We start from the raw sequence: 17,708 nt of genomic DNA, 5'->3' as shown, positions 1-17,708 counted from the left end.
AGAAAACTGAGTTTGTATTGCAAACTCCAATAATCTGGGCCTAATCTACGGTCCATAGTGTGCGGCTTTCTGTGACATATACAGTATTCCATCCAAAAACTGTTTCTTTAGGGCAAATTTAACTAATCTGGACCTAATATAGTGTCCATATTCTGTGTGTTTCTGACATATACTGTCCTGCATCCAAAAACTGAGTTTGTATTGCAAATTCCAAAAATCTGGGCCTAATCTAGTGTCCATAGTGTGTTGTTTTCTGCGAATATAGAGTACTCCATTCGAAAAACTGCTTCTTTAGGGCAAATTTAACTAATCTGGGCCTAATATAGTGTCCATATTCTGTGGGTTTCTGTGAAATATACAGTCCTGCATCCGAAAAATGAGTTTGTATTGCAAATTCTAAAAATCTGGGCCTACTTTACGGTCCATAGTGTGTGGCTTTCTGTGACATATACAGTATGCCATCCAAAAACTGTTTCTTTAGGGCAAATTTAACTAATCTGGGCCTAATATAGTGTCTCTATTCTGTGGGTTTCTGTGACATATACTGTCCTGCATCCGAAAACTGTGTCTTTAGCGGACTGTAAAACAATCTGCGCCAAATCTAGTCACAAAACAATTAATATGAAGAAGGCGAGCACTAAGGGATGGGGAAGTGGGCGTGATGCTGATGGTGCACGCAGAGGCCGTGGCCCTGGGCGCAATGAAACTGTGCCTGCTGCCAGTGCACTTAGCTGGGCGGCACAGGACAACACTGTCCAAGTTGGACCAGTGCGAACAATTGGTCGGTTGGATTGCTGAAGATAATGCTTCCAGTCGGTTAAGCACCACCCTCTTTTCCACCAAGTCCAGTCTCTGTAGCCAAGAGTCTGATCAACCGAATCCTCATTCTGATTATCCTTCCTCCCACCATGGAGAGGCTTGCCAAACGAGTGATCCCACACTCGGATATTCCGAGGATCTCTTTCCAGCGCCTCTATTATATTTGGCCCTTGCGCTCAGCCCATTTGAAGAGGGACCTGAGATATTTTGCCCTGCTTCCCAACCTCTTGAGCCTTCACAGTCTCAAGAAGATGACAGTGGTGAACAGCAATCATTTCATGAGGTGGATTATGATGAGACACAGTTGTCAATCACTGAGGATGTGGTTAGGTCAAGTCAGGAGGACGAGCAGAGTGAGGAAGTGGAAGAGGAGGTGGTTGACGATGAGGTCACTGACCCAACAAGGGAAGGTGCAAAGCTGAGCGAGGACAGCAATACAGAGAAGGAGTGATCCGCAGCACCGCAACAGGCTGGAAGAAGCAGGGTTGCAAAAGGTAGACATCGGCCCACACCAAACAGACTCACACAGAGCACCCTGATGCATAAATTGACCTTGCCAAAGTGTAGGTGTTCCGCAGTATGGCGCTTTTTTGAGGAAAGTGCAGACGACAAAAGAGTGGTAGTTTGCAACCTGTGCCGTACCAAAAAGAGCCGGGGTGTGAACATTGGCAACCTCACCACCACCAGCATGATCCGCCACATAGCATCCAAGCACCCTAATAAGTTGGCTGAATGCCTGGGTCCACAATCTGGGTCTGCGGGTCACACCACTGCCTCCTCTTCCTCTGTGTTATGCACTGCTGGCCAATCTCCTGTCGAAGGCGCAGGCCCAGATGCCCCTCGCCCTGCACCTGGACCTTTGCATGAACCATCAGCAACAACATCCACTTCACTGTCCCAGCGCAGCATCCAAATGTCTATAACACACTCATTTGAACGCAAGCAAAAATAAGCACCCACCCACCCACCCACCCACAGGCCATAGCACTAAATGCGTAACTTTCAAAATTACTTGTCTTTGAAATGTTGCCATTTAGGCTTGTGGACACTGAGGCCTTCCGCAGCTTGATGTCGGCAGCCGTCACTCGGTACGCAGTCCCCAGCCGCCACTATTTTTGACGGTGTGCCGTGCCCGCCTTACACCAGCATCTGTCCCAGAACATCACCTGTGTCCTGACCAACATGGACAAGTGCTGGTGGCCAGGGATGCTACATTTCCCTGATGGCACACTGGGTGAATGCTGTGGAGGCCGGGAGTAAGTCATACCCTGGGAGGCACAGGTGCTACCCACGCCCAGGATTGCGGGCCCTATGTCCATCAGGGTTTCCAACAGCAGCTATGTTGCTGGATTCAACCCCCACTTCTCCTCCTTCACCGCCTCCTCCTCCACTTCCACCTCCAGCAGCAGTTAGCTATCAGTCGCTAGCTGGAAGCAGTGTAGCACTGCTGTGGGTAAGCATCAACGGGCCTTGCTGATGTTGATCTGTTTAGGAGACAAACAGCACACAGCCACAGAGCTGTGGCAGGGTATAAGGGACCAAACCAAGCTGTGGCTCTCGACATTCAACCTACAACCAGGCATGGTTGTATCTGACAATGGCCATAACTTGGTGGTGGTTTTGGAGCTCGGCAACCTGACACACATCCCATGCCTAGCCCACGTCTTCAACTTAGTGGTTCAGCGGTTTATTAAAACCTACCCCAATTTGCCAAAGCTACTAGTGAAGGCACGCCGTGTGTGTGCCCATTTCCGCAAGTTGTCCACAGCTTCATCCGGTCTGTCAATGCTGCAGCAGTGCTTGCAGCTTCCAGCTCACCAATTGTTGTGCGACGTGAGCATGCACTGGAACTCTACGTTGCAAATGTTGGCCAGGCTTTGTGAGCAGCAAAGGGCAGTTGTGGAATACCAGCTGCAACATGGTCATCATCTTTTGAGTGAACTGCAACTATTCACAAGCGAGGAGTGGGCATTGATGTCAAACCTCTGTGAGGTTTTAAAAAACCAGATAGCCAGACCACCCACAGCTCGTCTTCTCAGCGCAAATTGGACCTTGAAGAGGAGGAGGAGGATGAGCTGGAGACAGTTGCCTCTGCTACAGAGGGTAGTACCCATGGAACTTTAATTTCATTTGTTCAGTGTGGATGAGCAGAAAAGGTGGAGGAGCATGAGGAGATGGAGAGTCATCCGGATGTCAACATTGACGTCTTGCCTTTTGGTACTCTGGCACACATGGCTGACCCTCGCATTATACACTTTTTAGATAACACAGATTACTGTGTTTCCCCCTTCTCAACCCTGCTACAAAGAGAACTCATCTCTCATTCCTATGGTGGAGAGGACGAGTAAAACGGTGCAATACCAGAAGATACTTGTTGAGAGATTGCGCAGAGTCCGTACTTCCTTAGGCGACCGAGGAAGGGAGACAAGGGGAACACACAGCAGTTCCAACAAAGGCAGGGAAACACTTTCCAAGGCATGAGACACTTTCATGACACCCCGCCAGCAACCTCACCCTGAAGCGCGGCCTAGTGGTACAAGGAGGGAAAAGTTTTGGGAGATGGTGAGGGAATACATAGCATACCGTGTCAGCATCCTAAATGATCCCTCAGTGACATACAACTACTGGGTGTCCAAGCTGGACACGTGAAACGAACTTGCGCTCTATGCCTTGGAGTTGCTTGCCTGCCCTGCCACCAGCGTTTTGTCTGAGCGTGTATTTAGTGTTGCTGGTGGCATTATAACAGATAAGCTTATCCGCTTGCCCACTGGCAACAGGTTGACTCAGATAAAAATTAACAAGGCCTGGATTGCCCCTGACTTCTCAACTCCACCAGAGGAGAGCTGAGCTGATGATGAATATAAAGGCAATTTCAATCTATCACTTACAATGTACTCAATCTACTGTAGTGTATTCCCATACACCTTTTCCACCACAAAAAAAGAGTATATGGTTGAATCTTGTTTTCTCCTCCTCATCCAGATTGTATATATTCCCTCCACTCTTTTTTTTTTTTTTTTTTTTGCTAGGGTCAGCTGAACTGCAGTCCCTTAACTAAAAAAAATGTATAGGGTCATCTCAACTGCAGGCCCTCAACTTCAATTTTTTTATAGGGTCATCTCAACTGCAGGCCCTCAACTCAAAGTTTTTTATAGGGTCAGCTGAACAGCATGCAGTCGCATATAATGTTTTAGAGCATCAGCTCACCTGCAGGCACTCACATATAATGTTTTACAGCATCTGCTTACCTGCAGGCCCTAGCATATAATGTTTTAGAGCGTCAGCTCACCAGCAGGCCCTCGCATATAATGTTTTACAGGGTTAGCTCAACTGCAGGCCCTCGCATATAATGTTTTACAGGGTCAGCTCACCTGCAGGCCCTCGCATATAATGTTTTACTGGGTCAGCTCACCTGCAGCCCTCGCATATAATTGTCACAGCCAGACATCTGAGAAGCTCTGACAGACGTTCTTCAGAACCTCCTGCTTGAGGTTCTTTTGTTTTGCTTTCATTTTGTCATCTCGTTTCCCTCTCTCAGCTGTCATCTAGTTGCACTGATTGCATCCCTTTAAATCCCCTCCCATACTGCATCACTTCGCGGTTTATACAACTTCCTGGAGTGTGTACATGCTGGATGCTACAACTAATGCTTCTACAGATAAATCTGTTCATTGATTTGTGTTTTCCTGTTTGCTTGATCCTAGGTGACCCTGACTCCCTCCGTATTAAGTGTAGGGAGCCGGTGGTCATGTCCCCTCACTATTATAGGGTGTTCAGGTGTCATACAGTCGAGGCACGAGGGCATGCAATTTTCTATCATAGAGATCTTTGCATGGGCTGAGAAGACAGGGAGAGTTTCAGGGCTTAAATAGGGGTCACCCTTTTGTTCCTTAGTTTCGGATCAAGCCAGTCGGATCCTTATTTGTAACTACTTGTTTTCTGTTACATCATCCGTGACAATAATGTTTTAGAGCGTCAGCTCACCAGCAGGCCCTTGCCCCTAATGTTTTACAGGGTCAGCACACCTGCAAAGCCCTTGCATATAATGTTTTACAGGGTCAGGTCACCTGCAGGTCCTCACCTAAAATCTTTTACAGGGTCAGCTCACCTTCTGATGATGACAGTGAAGTCTTGCCTGTTGGTACTCACATTATTGCACCCGCACATTATTTGCATTTTAGACAACACGGATTGCTGGTTGTTCACCCTTCTCAACCCCCACTACAAAGAAAACTTATCATCTCTCATTCCTCTGGTGGAGAGGATGAGCAAAACTGGGCTATACCAGAAGGTCCTTGTTGAAAAATTGCTCCAAAGCTGATGGGGCAGACATCTAAATGGATCGTCGCCATCACGGTGATGTGCGATCGCCTAGAAGTTATCTAGAGTCAACAAAGCGGCAGCAGGCCCTCACCTACAAGTCCAGTCTCAGTAGCCAAGAGTCTGGTCAACACAATCCTCACCATGATGGCATACTGGGTGAACGTTGTGGAGGCCAGGAGCAAGTTGGCTGCTCTAATAGATCCTCATTAACGGAAAGTGTACTGATACCAATAACAGGGCCGCTTAGGAGTGCTGTATTGCTATTTATACTCACTACATACCCAAGTCGGGAGTGGGTAATTGCCACGCACCTGCTGCCTTCCTTGCATGCTTATGCTTCAATAACTTGACCCACCCTCTCAGGGTGGTTCACAATTAGGAAAAAAAAAGGGGCAAGGCAACAACAGTCTATCAGATTTCAGCCATTGACCTCCCTTGGATGTGGTATCCCTTTCTCAAGCATCGAACCTTGATTCCGCATTACCCGTGAACACCATGGTAGGCGCAGGAATGAACATCGAAAGTTGATAGGGCAGACATCCAAATGGATTGTCGCCATCATGGGGACGTGCAATCGCCCAGAGGTTATCTAGAGTCACCAATGCGGCAGCAGACCCTAGCCCCTAAGGTTTTAGATGGTCAGATCAGCAGGCCCTTGCTCCAAATGTTTTTGAGGGTTACCAGCAGGCCATCAATCATAATTTTTCAAGGATGTGTGTGATGCCCTCCTTTATGTGTAACAAAGGGTGTTTTGGAGTGCCGGTTCCTTGTAATTTTAGGCAGCCCTTTCACTTAGTGCATAGGCTTTATGAGTGTAGGAGTCCCATTACCTGAACAATTGTACCACAATGTGAATGAGGCCCTCCTTTATGTGATATACAGGCTGTTTCAGAGTGCTTCTTGCTTGTAATTTTTTGCAGCACTTGCACTTTATTTACAATTGAATATACAGGAGAAAATGTTTTCTAACAAATTTTCCTGTAAAATAGATTTTTGGGGGGTTTTGTGCATATTTTGGTCAGTCTGTAAAACTCGGACAACATGGTTCCCAGCAGCGAACTGGGAGTTCAAGATGCATCCAGACATAGTCCCAATGCTGTTCCCGATCCATTTCGGTGGTGTTTCTGTAACTTTCTGACTTTTGCCAATGGACCAGGCACCCTCCCCTCTTCAGAGAAGGGGGTGCCTGGTTATCTCCTATTGACTTCCATTATACTCGGGTGACCGGCTGAGCACACAAATATAGCTGTGATTTATAGTGACAAAAAATTGATCTTCTGGCGCAGTTTTTATTTTTATTTTTTTTTACGGTGTCCATCAGACGGGTTAGGTCATGTAATATTTTTATAGAGCAGGTTGTTACGGATGCTGCAATACCTAATATGTTTGTTGTTTTAAATATATTTTGGTTTTAAACAATAAAAGCATTTTTGAAAAACAAATGATGTTGCTATATCTCCATTTTCTGAAAGACATAGCTTTTTTTTTGGCCGATTGTCTTATGTAGGGTCTCATGAGATGATGGTTTTATTAGTACTATTTTTGGGTACAAACTACTTTTTGATTGCTTGGTATTACACTTTTTAAGATGTAAGGTGATAAAAAATGACCTTTTTGGCAGTTTTTATTTCATTTATTTTTACGGTGTTCACAAGACAGGTTAGCTCATGTGATATTTTTATAGAACAGGTCATTACAGATGCAGTGATACCTAATATGTCAGTTTTTTTTATATATTTTGGTTTTAAACAATAAAAAAAAATTTTAAACAAAAAATGATGTTTTTATGTCTCCATTTTATGAAAGCCATATACGATTGTCTTATGAAGGGTCTCATTTTTTGCGGGATGAGATGACTCAGTTTGATTGGTATTATTTTTGGGCACATTTGACTTTTTGATCGCTTGGTATTACACTTTTGTGATGAAAGGTGACAAAAAATGACTTTTTTTAGCACAGTTTTTATTTATTTATGTTTACGGCGTTGACCAGACGGGGTGGATCATGGGAAATTTTTATACAGCAGGTTATTACGGATGCGGTGATACCTAATATGTGTGTTTTATATTTTTTTCCTATTTTTTACAATTTTATGTCTCTTTTGATAGGGAAGGGGCTTTTTTGTAAACTGTTAATAGTTTAATTTTTTTCTTGTTTTTTTCTTGTTAAAAACACTTTCATTGCACTTTTATTTTTTTTGTCCCACTATGGGACTTCAATATTTCAGGGTCTGATCCCTGTTTCATTACAGCACAATACATCTGGGTTCCTGCTGTTTTACACAGCAGACATCCACCAGCAGAATAGCTGATTGGAGATACCTCTGTTCACAAACTTTTAACTCCACAGCATCCAGGTTCTGGTAAATGACTGTTCAGATGCTATGGTTGCAATTGACAATGGCATCTGAGTGGTCATTTACTGGGAGCCTGGGGCCTTCTGAAGGCTCCCTGTTTCTAATAGTGGCAGGGCTTAATAAGAATGCAGTGATTTTCCCATAGACTGCAATGGTAAGCCATTGCAGTCTAGAGTAGAAATGAGGCAAAAAATTAAGTTAAGTAGAAAAAAAAGTAGAAAAAAAAAAAAGAATTCAAAATTCAAAACACCCCCTTTACTAATTTCCGATGTAAAAATAAATAGACAATAAAAATGCAGTATATTTAAGCATAATTGGCATTCCCACATCCACAAATGACTGAATTAATCAAATAAAAAAGCATGTATAGTAAACGGCGTAATGGAAAAAGTCAAAATGGCACCTCTACAAAAAAAAAATTATAAACAGTAATCAAAAAGTCCTAAATATCCCAAATGGTATAAACTAAAGTTCACCTTCCAAAAATTAACTTTTAGACAGCTCCATAGAAATATAAAAAGTCATAGAGTCAGAATATGACGATGCATGAATATAATGATGCAAAGATTTTTTTTTTTTTAAGTATAAAAAAATAAGAAAAAGTATATATATTGTAAAAACATAGGGATCACGCACATGATCGTGGTTTTATTTCACAAAAAATGTGTTTCGGATGTGGACCCATTAGTTTCACCACAAAAATAGAAATATGTTCTATTTTTGTCTGTTTTGCAGGCAGGATGTTCCAGTCAGCAAAATGTGGAACACATATGGCCGCTTTCCATGTTTTGTGGATCCTTAAATTACAGATATGCAAACAGGAAAAATGAAAAAAAAATTATAGCTCTTGGAAAGCAAAGAATACAAAATAAAAACAAAAACTCTGAAAATGCATCAGGAAGGGGTTTAGAGGGTTGTCTCACTTCAGCAAGTGGCACTTATCATGTAGATAAAGTTAATACGAGGCACTTACTAATTTATTGTGATTGTCCATATTGCTTCCTTTGCTGGCTGGACTCATTTTTTCCATCACATAATACACTTCTCATTTCCATGGTTACAACTAGTGAGGAGCGGCAGGGGCAATATTTGAATTTGTGATATTTCATGAATATTTGGTAGCATATTCGTCATATATTCGCAAATTTGAGATTATTTTCTTGATCGTGAAAAATCGGCAATGTAATATTCTTGTAATGCACGCGAAATACAGGCGTGGGTCACTTATGCTACATTTTTAAAGCTTTTTTGAGATTAGGGAGAAAATGGTTGGCCATGGCAGAACATTACAATAGCTTTATATGCAGGTAGAGTGCTCCAATATGTTCGAGATTGCAAAATCGGCAAATATTTTGGCGCAATACGTGCAACTTCACATTTTAACTAGTCTGACTACTTATTAGTGATTGGTGCACTAAGTATTGTTGTAAACTTGTGACATCACAGCACTATGTCTGTAGCATGTATGTATGGGCAGCAGAACCTATCAGCTACACTACATCAGGATATAACCTACACTGACTATCTCCCACTAACTATCTGTATTTTATATATATATATATATATATATATATATATATATTTAAGCTAACTATTTAATGTAATGACACAGGAAAGCAGAGAGCACAGCAGCAATAACAGCAGCTACAAAATACTGCATACAAAGGCTGTTGGGGAGGTTCATATATACTTAAAGGGGTTGTCCAAGTTATATTTATTGATGACCTATCCTCAGGATAGGTCATCAATATCAGATCGGCGGGGGTCCAAACCGGTGCTCCCTCCTCTGCACTGTTTACCTTCTAGCCGTTGCATCTGCAGTGGTGAGCAGGTGTAATTACACCCAAGCCTTCCTATTGGAATAAATGGGACGGCTTGGGTGTAATTACACCTGCTCACCACTGCAGATGCAACGGCTAGAAGGTAAACAGTGAAGAGGAGGCAGCACTGACACCGCGCGCGCCTTCTCTTCAAACAGCTGATCGGAGGGGGTGCCGGGTGTCGGACCCCCGCCGATCTGATATTGATGACCTATCCTGAGGATAGGTCATCAATAAATATAACTTGGACAACCCTTTTAAGGGACAGGCAACTTTCCTATTGGTTGCTAAGGATGTTGCTAAGCTCAGACAAAGACATTGTAGCCTTCTCATTGGCCCACAAGCAAGAAAAAAAAATCTAGAATATTCAAAATTACAAATATATATCACTATATTCTAAATATTCACGAATTCTTGAAGTGCCGATATTAACGAATAATATTCGATATTCGAGCCCAACACTAGTTACAACCACCCTGCAATCTATCAGTGTTGGCTGTGCTTGCACGCCATAGGAAAAAGCGCTGGCCTCTCTGGTGGCTGGAACAGTGGGAGTATGCATAGGCTGGTGCTTTTTCCTGTGGTGTGCAGGCATGGCCACCACCGCTGATGGATTGTAGGGTGGTCATGACCATGGAAATAAACAGAGTATAATGTGATGTAAAAATGAATCCAGCCAGCAAAGAAAGCAATATGGACAATCACAATTCATTAGTAAGTGACTTCTATTACCTTTCTCTTAATAATAATTGCTATTTGCTGTAGTATGAAAAACCCTTTAAAAAAAAATAAGAATAAATTGATGCAAATGCATAAAAACTAAATAGCAAATGCAATAATAATAATAAAAAAAAAAACACAACTCACCTTTTCTGTTCCCCTACAATCTAGCACAGAAGTTCTGCTGGTCTCCTCAAATTGAACACTGCAGTCAGTCGGTGTCCTCAGTGGTCATGTGCTGTACTACTGGCTTTAGGACCCCCCCGTCTGAACAGTGAGTGGCTTAAGTGACCTTTGCTGGCTGCTTGTAAACAAAAGCGCCTGCGTAGCATGTTATAAAAAAAAAAAAAAACTAACAAAAAAAAATAATCTGTGTATTGCCGACTTTAAATTATGCTTAAATGCGTTTATCTTGAGCTAAATATTGTTCCATTTATTTTTGTCACATTTATTTATTTGCGTACTTTTCTTTATGTAGCAGAAATGCTTTTCAAGGCTCTGCACGCAGATTGCAGTCAAACATGTCTGTTGCTGATGCCAAAGGTGGATCATATTCATGTGCAACTCTAATTTCACTTCTTTAATCACTCACATATCACTGCAATACAATATTAGGTTCTTGCCAAAACTCTGCCTAACAATGTGAAAAATAGACATTTCTTCTAATGCCACTAATAGTATACTGCTGTATACTGTTGTAATCTATTCCTGTAGATATAAAATAACAAGAACAATTTCCCACAACTCGGCTCTTATCCCACCAACCTGCATTTTAGTCATCTCTAAGTCAGTTTCCTTAAAGATAGACCGTGCAATACTGGTAGCTTTCATTTTTCCCTGTGGTTTACTACGGTAGTTACTGTTTAACATCCCCACCCACGTTTTTAGTTTGTTTAGTAAATCGATCTGATGGTAGGCAGCCCTGTCGCCATTGAGTAAAGGTAATATTCTATAGCATATGGTAGAAACGCGTGCAGAGATAGCAGCCTGTTTGGGAAATTTCACCCTCAAAAAGCTGACACCATTGTTCTTTATTCTGCGAAGAAAGTGAACTGTGAGCATGAAGTGTTTGTGATCAGAAGACGATTTAAAAAGGTTAGTGAAAAAAAAAAAAGAAACTTAAAAGGGTTAAAGCGAAGCAAAATAATCATGTGCTAGAACCTAGAATATTCTGGGAAAGATATTCGGTGTTTATTGAAGCATGTTTTTGTGCTTCTTTCAGCGAGATTTGTCACGTGACTTCTCTGACACAGATCTGTACGATCATTTGCTCATGCTGTTTTTACCCTTTCACATATTGTAGCCAGTACAAAATATGCGTGCAGTTATTATATTTTAAAAAATGAAAAAAATATTTCTTTTCAAAATTTTTTTTTACTGTATTTATTTTATTTCTGTATTTTTTTTAATCATTTTTCAAATTCTTTCTTAAAATAAAAATAAAAAGATTTGGAAGAAGATTATTCGTAAAAGTGTAATCCTGAATAAAGCAGCAGTATATAGCAGACATATATCTGACAATATGTCTGCTATATATGTCAACACATTCCAGATTGTAGAGACTGTGATATTTTAACCATTATACAGTTGGCCACACACAGGGAGATTTCGCAGTCATTAGAGCTTGCCTATATTTTTGTTCATTCACAGCAAATATATAGAGTTATTGATGACAATGAAAAAGATTTTTGAGTAGTAGTAGTGTGTTTTCTATTGTTACTTCATAACTGTGTTTCTTAGACAAAAGTGAAGTGATCAAGAAAATGTATTTCTCTGTTTATCTGGTTTTAAATACTATTCTATTCTATAATACTTGCTATTTTTTCTAAGAATCTAAGCCAACTCCCTGCTTACACAAAAAGAGGAACACCCTTCGACATAATGTTTACACCTTTTCATAACTCAGGATGTGCGATAGGTTTCAATGTATCAATCCAGCAGTGCTTACTGAATGATTTCTACAGAGATTCCATTGAAATATTTCATTATGGAAGATATATGGTTTATAACTTTTTATGCCTCTTGTTTAGTATGGTGGGTTGAATGTCACTGAGATACAGTGCATATTATAGGCGTTCCAGAAGAAGCTGACTCACGTTTAATAGCAATGACACATTAGACGTAAGTGAGGATGGACATTAGAAGAGCTTGATTAAAGTTTTGGACAAAAACATCCCACAGGGTCTTCTAACCTTTTTGTAAAATGGGCAAGTTTATAAAAAGCAGATACGCTATTTTTAAAAATGACCAGCATTGCCCTCCAAAAATTGCCAACTGCAACAATAACATAATAAATACATTGTGGCAATATGGTACCACTATGGAGTGCTCAAAATGTACCAGAATGCTGTGCCAAAATGACAGTGACCTGTTGTGTCCCAATAACTGACATACAAATAATACCACCAGACAGTGCCCACACAGATGTCATGTAATGTCTATATAATGCCACCATAGAGGGCACAAATAACCTCACCATTCATGGTCAACGTGGCCCTAATATACAAACAACATTTTTTGTTTCAAAAATAATTTTATTGTTTAAAACTAGGGATGAGCGAACTCGAACTGTATAGTTCGGGTTCGTACCGAATTTTGGGGTGTCCGTGACACGGACCCGAACCCGGACATTTTCGTAAAAGTCCGGGTTCGGGTTCGGTGTTCGTCGCTTTCTTCGCGCTTTTGTGACGCTTTCTTGGCGCTTTTTGAAAGGCTGCAAAGCAGCCAATCAACAAGCGTCATACTACTTGCCCCAAGAGGCCATCACAGCCATGCCTACTATTGGCATGGCTGTGATTGGCCAGAGCACCATGTGACCCAGCCTCTATTTAAGCTGGAGTCACATAGCGCCGCCCGTCACTCTGCTCTGATTAGCGTAGGGAGAGGTTGCGGCTGCGACAGTAGGGCGAGATTAGGCAGATTAACTCCTCCAAAGGACTTGATTAACTGATCGATCTGCAGCTGTGGATCATTGAGCTGCTGATCCTCAATTGCTCACTGTTTTTAGGCTGCACAGACCGTTTGTCAGTCTCATTTTTCTGGGGTGATCGGCGGCCATTTTGTGTCTTGTGGTGCGCCAGCACAAGCTGCGACCAAGTGCATTTAACCCTCAATGGTGTGGTTGTTTTTTGGCTAAAGCCTACATCAGGGTGAAGCTGTCACACCAAGTGCATTTATCCAGCAATAGTCTGTTCATTTTTTGGCCATATACAAAATCAGGGGCAAGCTGCGCCTGTCACCAAGTGCATTTAACCCTCAATGGTGTGGTTGTTTTTTGGCTAAAGCCTACATCAGGGTGAAGCTGTCACACCAAGTGCATTTAACCAGCAATAGTCTGTTTATTTTTTGGCCATATACTACATCAGGGGCAAGCTGCGCCCGTCACCAAGTGCATTTAACCCTCAGTAGTGTGGTTGGTCAAGCTGTGACACCAAGTGCATTTAACCAGCAATAGTCTGTTCATTTTTTGGCCATATACAAAATCAGGGGCAAGCTGCGCCTGTCACCAAGTGCATTTAACCCTCAATGGTGTGGTTGTTTTTTGGCTAAAGCCTACATCAGGGTGAAGCTGTCACACCAAGTGCATTTAACCAGCAATAGTCTGTTTATTTTTTGGCCATATCCCAGTCTAATTCTGTCACTAAATCCATACCGGTCACCCAGCGCCTAAATACTAGGCCTCAAATTTATATCCAGCTAAATCTGTCCCTAGTGCTGTAGCTGGGCGAGTTATTTAGTGTCCGTTCAAGCACATTTCTTGTTCTGGGTTGAAATACAATTCCCAATTTAGCAATTTCATAATTTAGTGGTTCCTGCTATATCAGAGCTATTTGAAATCTATCCCAAAAAGGGTATATAATATTGAAGGTGCACATTGGGTCATTCAGAATAACTTCACACACACCCGCTACTGTGTATTTCCAAGTCTAATTCTGTCACTAAACCCATACCTGTCACCCAGCGCCTAAATACTAGGCCTCAAATTTAAATCCCTCTAAATCTCTCGTTACCCACCGCTGTACTGTTGTTGCTGGGCAAGATATTTAGTGTCCGTCAAAGCACATTTTTTGTTCTGGGTTGAAGTACAATTCCCAATTTAGCAATTTCATAATTTAGTGGTTTCTGCTATATCAGAGCTATTTGAAATCTATCCCTAAAAGGGTATATAATATTGAAGGTGCACATAGGGTCATTCAGAATAACTTCACACACACGCTTCTGTGCATTTCCAAGTCTAATTCTGTCACTAAATCCATACCGGTGACCCAGCGCCTAAATACTAGGCCTCAAATTTAAATCCCTCTAAATCTCTCGTTACCCACCGCTGTACTGTTGTTGCTGGGCAAGATATTTAGTGTCCGTCAAAGCACATTTTTTGTTCTGGGTTGAAGTACAATTCCCAATTTAGCAATTTCATAATTTAGTGGTTTCTGCTATATCAGAGCTATTTGAAATCTATCCCTAAAAGGGTATATAATATTGAAGGTGCACATAGGGTCATTCAGAATAACTTCACACACACGCTTCTGTGCATTTCCAAGTCTAATTCTGTCACTAAATCCATACCGGTGACCCAGCGCCTAAATACTAGGCCTCAAATTTAAATCCCTCTAAATCTCTCGTTACCCACCGCTGTACTGTTGTTGCTGGGCAAGATATTTAGTGTCCGTCAAAGCACATTTTTTGTTCTGGGTTGAAGTACAATTCCCAATTTAGCAATTTCATAATTTAGTGGTTTCTGCTATATCAGAGCTATTTGAAATCTATCCCTAAAAGGGTATATAATATTGAAGGTGCACATAGGGTCATTCAGAATAACTTCACACACACGCTTCTGTGCATTTCCAAGTCTAATTCTGTCACTAAATCCATACCGGTGACCCAGCGCCTAAATACTAGGCCTCAAATTTAAATCCCTCTAAATCTCTCGTTACCCACCGCTGTACTGTTGTTGCTGGGCAAGATATTTAGTGTCCGTCAAAGCACATTTTTTGTTCTGGGTTGAAGTACAATTCCCAATTTAGCAATTTCATAATTTAGTGGTTTCTGCTATATCAGAGCTATTTGAAATCTATCCCTAAAAGGGTATATAATATTGAAGGTGCACATAGGGTCATTCAGAATAACTTCACACACACGCTTCTGTGCATTTCCAAGTCTAATTCTGTCACTAAATCCATACTGGTGACCCAGCGCCTAAATACTAGGCCTCAAATTTAAATCCCTCTAAATCTCTCGTTACCCACCGCTGTACTGTTGTTGCTGGGCAAGATATTTAGTGTCCGTCAAAGCACATTTTTTGTTCTGGGTTGAAGTACAATTCCCAATTTAGCAATTTCATAATTTAGTGGTTTCTGCTATATCAGAGCTATTTGAAATCTATCCCTAAAAGGGTATATAATATTGAAGGTGCACATAGGGTCATTCAGAATAACTTCACACACACACTTCTGTGCATTTCCAAGTCTAATTCTGTCACTAAATCCATACCGGTGACCCAGCGCCTAAATACTAGGCCTCAAATTTAAATCCCTCTAAATCTCTCGTTACCCACCGCTGTACTGTTGTTGCTGGGCAAGATATTTAGTGTCCGTCAAAGCACATTTTTTGTTCTGGGTTGAAGTACAATTCCCAATTTAGCAATTTCATAATTTAGTGGTTTCTGCTATATCAGAGCTATTTGAAATCTATCCCTAAAAGGGTATATAATATTGAAGGTGCACATTGGGTCATTCAGAATAACTTCACACACACCCGCTACTGTGTATTTCCAAGTCTAATTCTGTCACTAAACCCATACCTGTCACCCAGCGCCTAAATACTAGGCCTCAAATTTAAATCCCTCTAAATCTCTCGTTACCCACCGCTGTACTGTTGTTGCTGGGCAAGATATTTAGTGTCCGTCAAAGCACATTTTTTGTTCTGGGTTGAAGTACAATTCCCAATTTAGCAATTTCATAATTTAGTGGTTTCTGCTATATCAGAGCTATTTGAAATCTATCCCTAAAAGGGTATATAATATTGAAGGTGCACATAGGGTCATTCAGAATAACTTCACACACACGCTTCTGTGCATTTCCAAGTCTAATTCTGTCACTAAATCCATACCGGTGACCCAGCGCCTAAATACTAGGCCTCAAATTTAAATCCCTCTAAATCTCTCGTTACCCACCGCTGTACTGTTGTTGCTGGGCAAGATATTTAGTGTCCGTCAAAGCACATTTTTTGTTCTGGGTTGAAGTACAATTCCCAATTTAGCAATTTCATAATTTAGTGGTTTCTGCTATATCAGAGCTATTTGAAATCTATCCCTAAAAGGGTATATAATATTGAAGGTGCACATAGGGTCATTCAGAATAACTTCACACACACGCTTCTGTGCATTTCCAAGTCTAATTCTGTCACTAAATCCATACCGGTGACCCAGCGCCTAAATACTAGGCCTCAAATTTAAATCCCTCTAAATCTCTCGTTACCCACCGCTGTACTGTTGTTGCTGGGCAAGATATTTAGTGTCCGTCAAAGCACATTTTTTGTTCTGGGTTGAAGTACAATTCCCAATTTAGCAATTTCATAATTTAGTGGTTTCTGCTATATCAGAGCTATTTGAAATCTATCCCTAAAAGGGTATATAATATTGAAGGTGCACATAGGGTCATTCAGAATAACTTCACACACACGCTTCTGTGCATTTCCAAGTCTAATTCTGTCACTAAATCCATACCGGTGACCCAGCGCCTAAATACTAGGCCTCAAATTTAAATCCCTCTAAATCTCTCGTTACCCACCGCTGTACTGTTGTTGCTGGGCAAGATATTTAGTGTCCGTCAAAGCACATTTTTTGTTCTGGGTTGAAGTACAATTCCCAATTTAGCAATTTCATAATTTAGTGGTTTCTGCTATATCAGAGCTATTTGAAATCTATCCCTAAAAGGGTATATAATATTGAAGGTGCACATAGGGTCATTCAGAATAACTTCACACACACGCTTCTGTGCATTTCCAAGTCTAATTCTGTCACTAAATCCATACCGGTCACCCAGCGCCTAAATACTAGGCCTCAAATTTATATCCCGCTGAATTTGAATACAATACATTGGGCCAAATAATATATTTGTTGTTGTGGTGAACCATAACAATGAGAAAAACATCTAGTAAGGGACGCGGACGTGGACATGGTCGTGGTGGTGTTAGTGGACCCTCTGGTGCTGGGAGAGGACGTGGCCGTTCTGCCACATCCACACGTCCTAGTGTACCAACTACCTCAGGTCCCAGTAGCCGCCAGAATTTACAGCGATATATGGTGGGGCCCAATGCCGTTCTAAGGATGGTAAGGCCTGAGCAGGTACAGGCATTAGTCAATTGGGTGGCCGACAGTGGATCCAGCACGTTCACATTATCTCCCACCCAGTCTTCTGCAGAAAGCGCACAGATGGCGCCTGAAAACCAACCCCATCAGTCTGTCACATCACCCCCATGCATACCAGGGAAACTGTCTCAGCCTCAAGTTATGCAGCAGTCTCTTATGCTGTTTGAAGACTCCGCTGGCAGGGTTTCCCAAGGGCATCCACCTAGCCCTTCCCCAGCGGTGAAAGACATAGAATGCACTGACGCACAACCACTTATGTTTCCTGATGATGAGGACATGGGAATACCACCTCAGCATGTCT

At 41.7% G+C, this 17,708-nt stretch overlaps 1 protein-coding gene across 2 annotated transcripts in view; it reads left to right on the top strand.

Annotated features, from left to right (window-relative positions):
- Positions 1-10,990: 10,990 nt before the first annotated feature.
- The window catches only part of HNF4G (hepatocyte nuclear factor 4 gamma), a 166,834-nt gene continuing 160,116 nt past the window's right edge, over positions 10,991-17,708 (top strand). For both annotated transcript variants that reach the window (XM_044293880.1, XM_044293879.1), the window contains exon 1: positions 10,991-11,133. The gene's annotated coding sequence lies outside the window, so the exon portion shown is untranslated. The remainder of the gene's footprint in view (positions 11,134-17,708) is intronic.

The sequence above is a fragment of the Bufo gargarizans genome, chromosome 5, assembly GCF_014858855.1.
Source record: "Bufo gargarizans isolate SCDJY-AF-19 chromosome 5, ASM1485885v1, whole genome shotgun sequence".
Classification (NCBI taxonomy): domain Eukaryota; kingdom Metazoa; phylum Chordata; class Amphibia; order Anura; family Bufonidae; genus Bufo; species Bufo gargarizans.
This window is presented reverse-complemented; position numbering and strand designations above follow the sequence as displayed.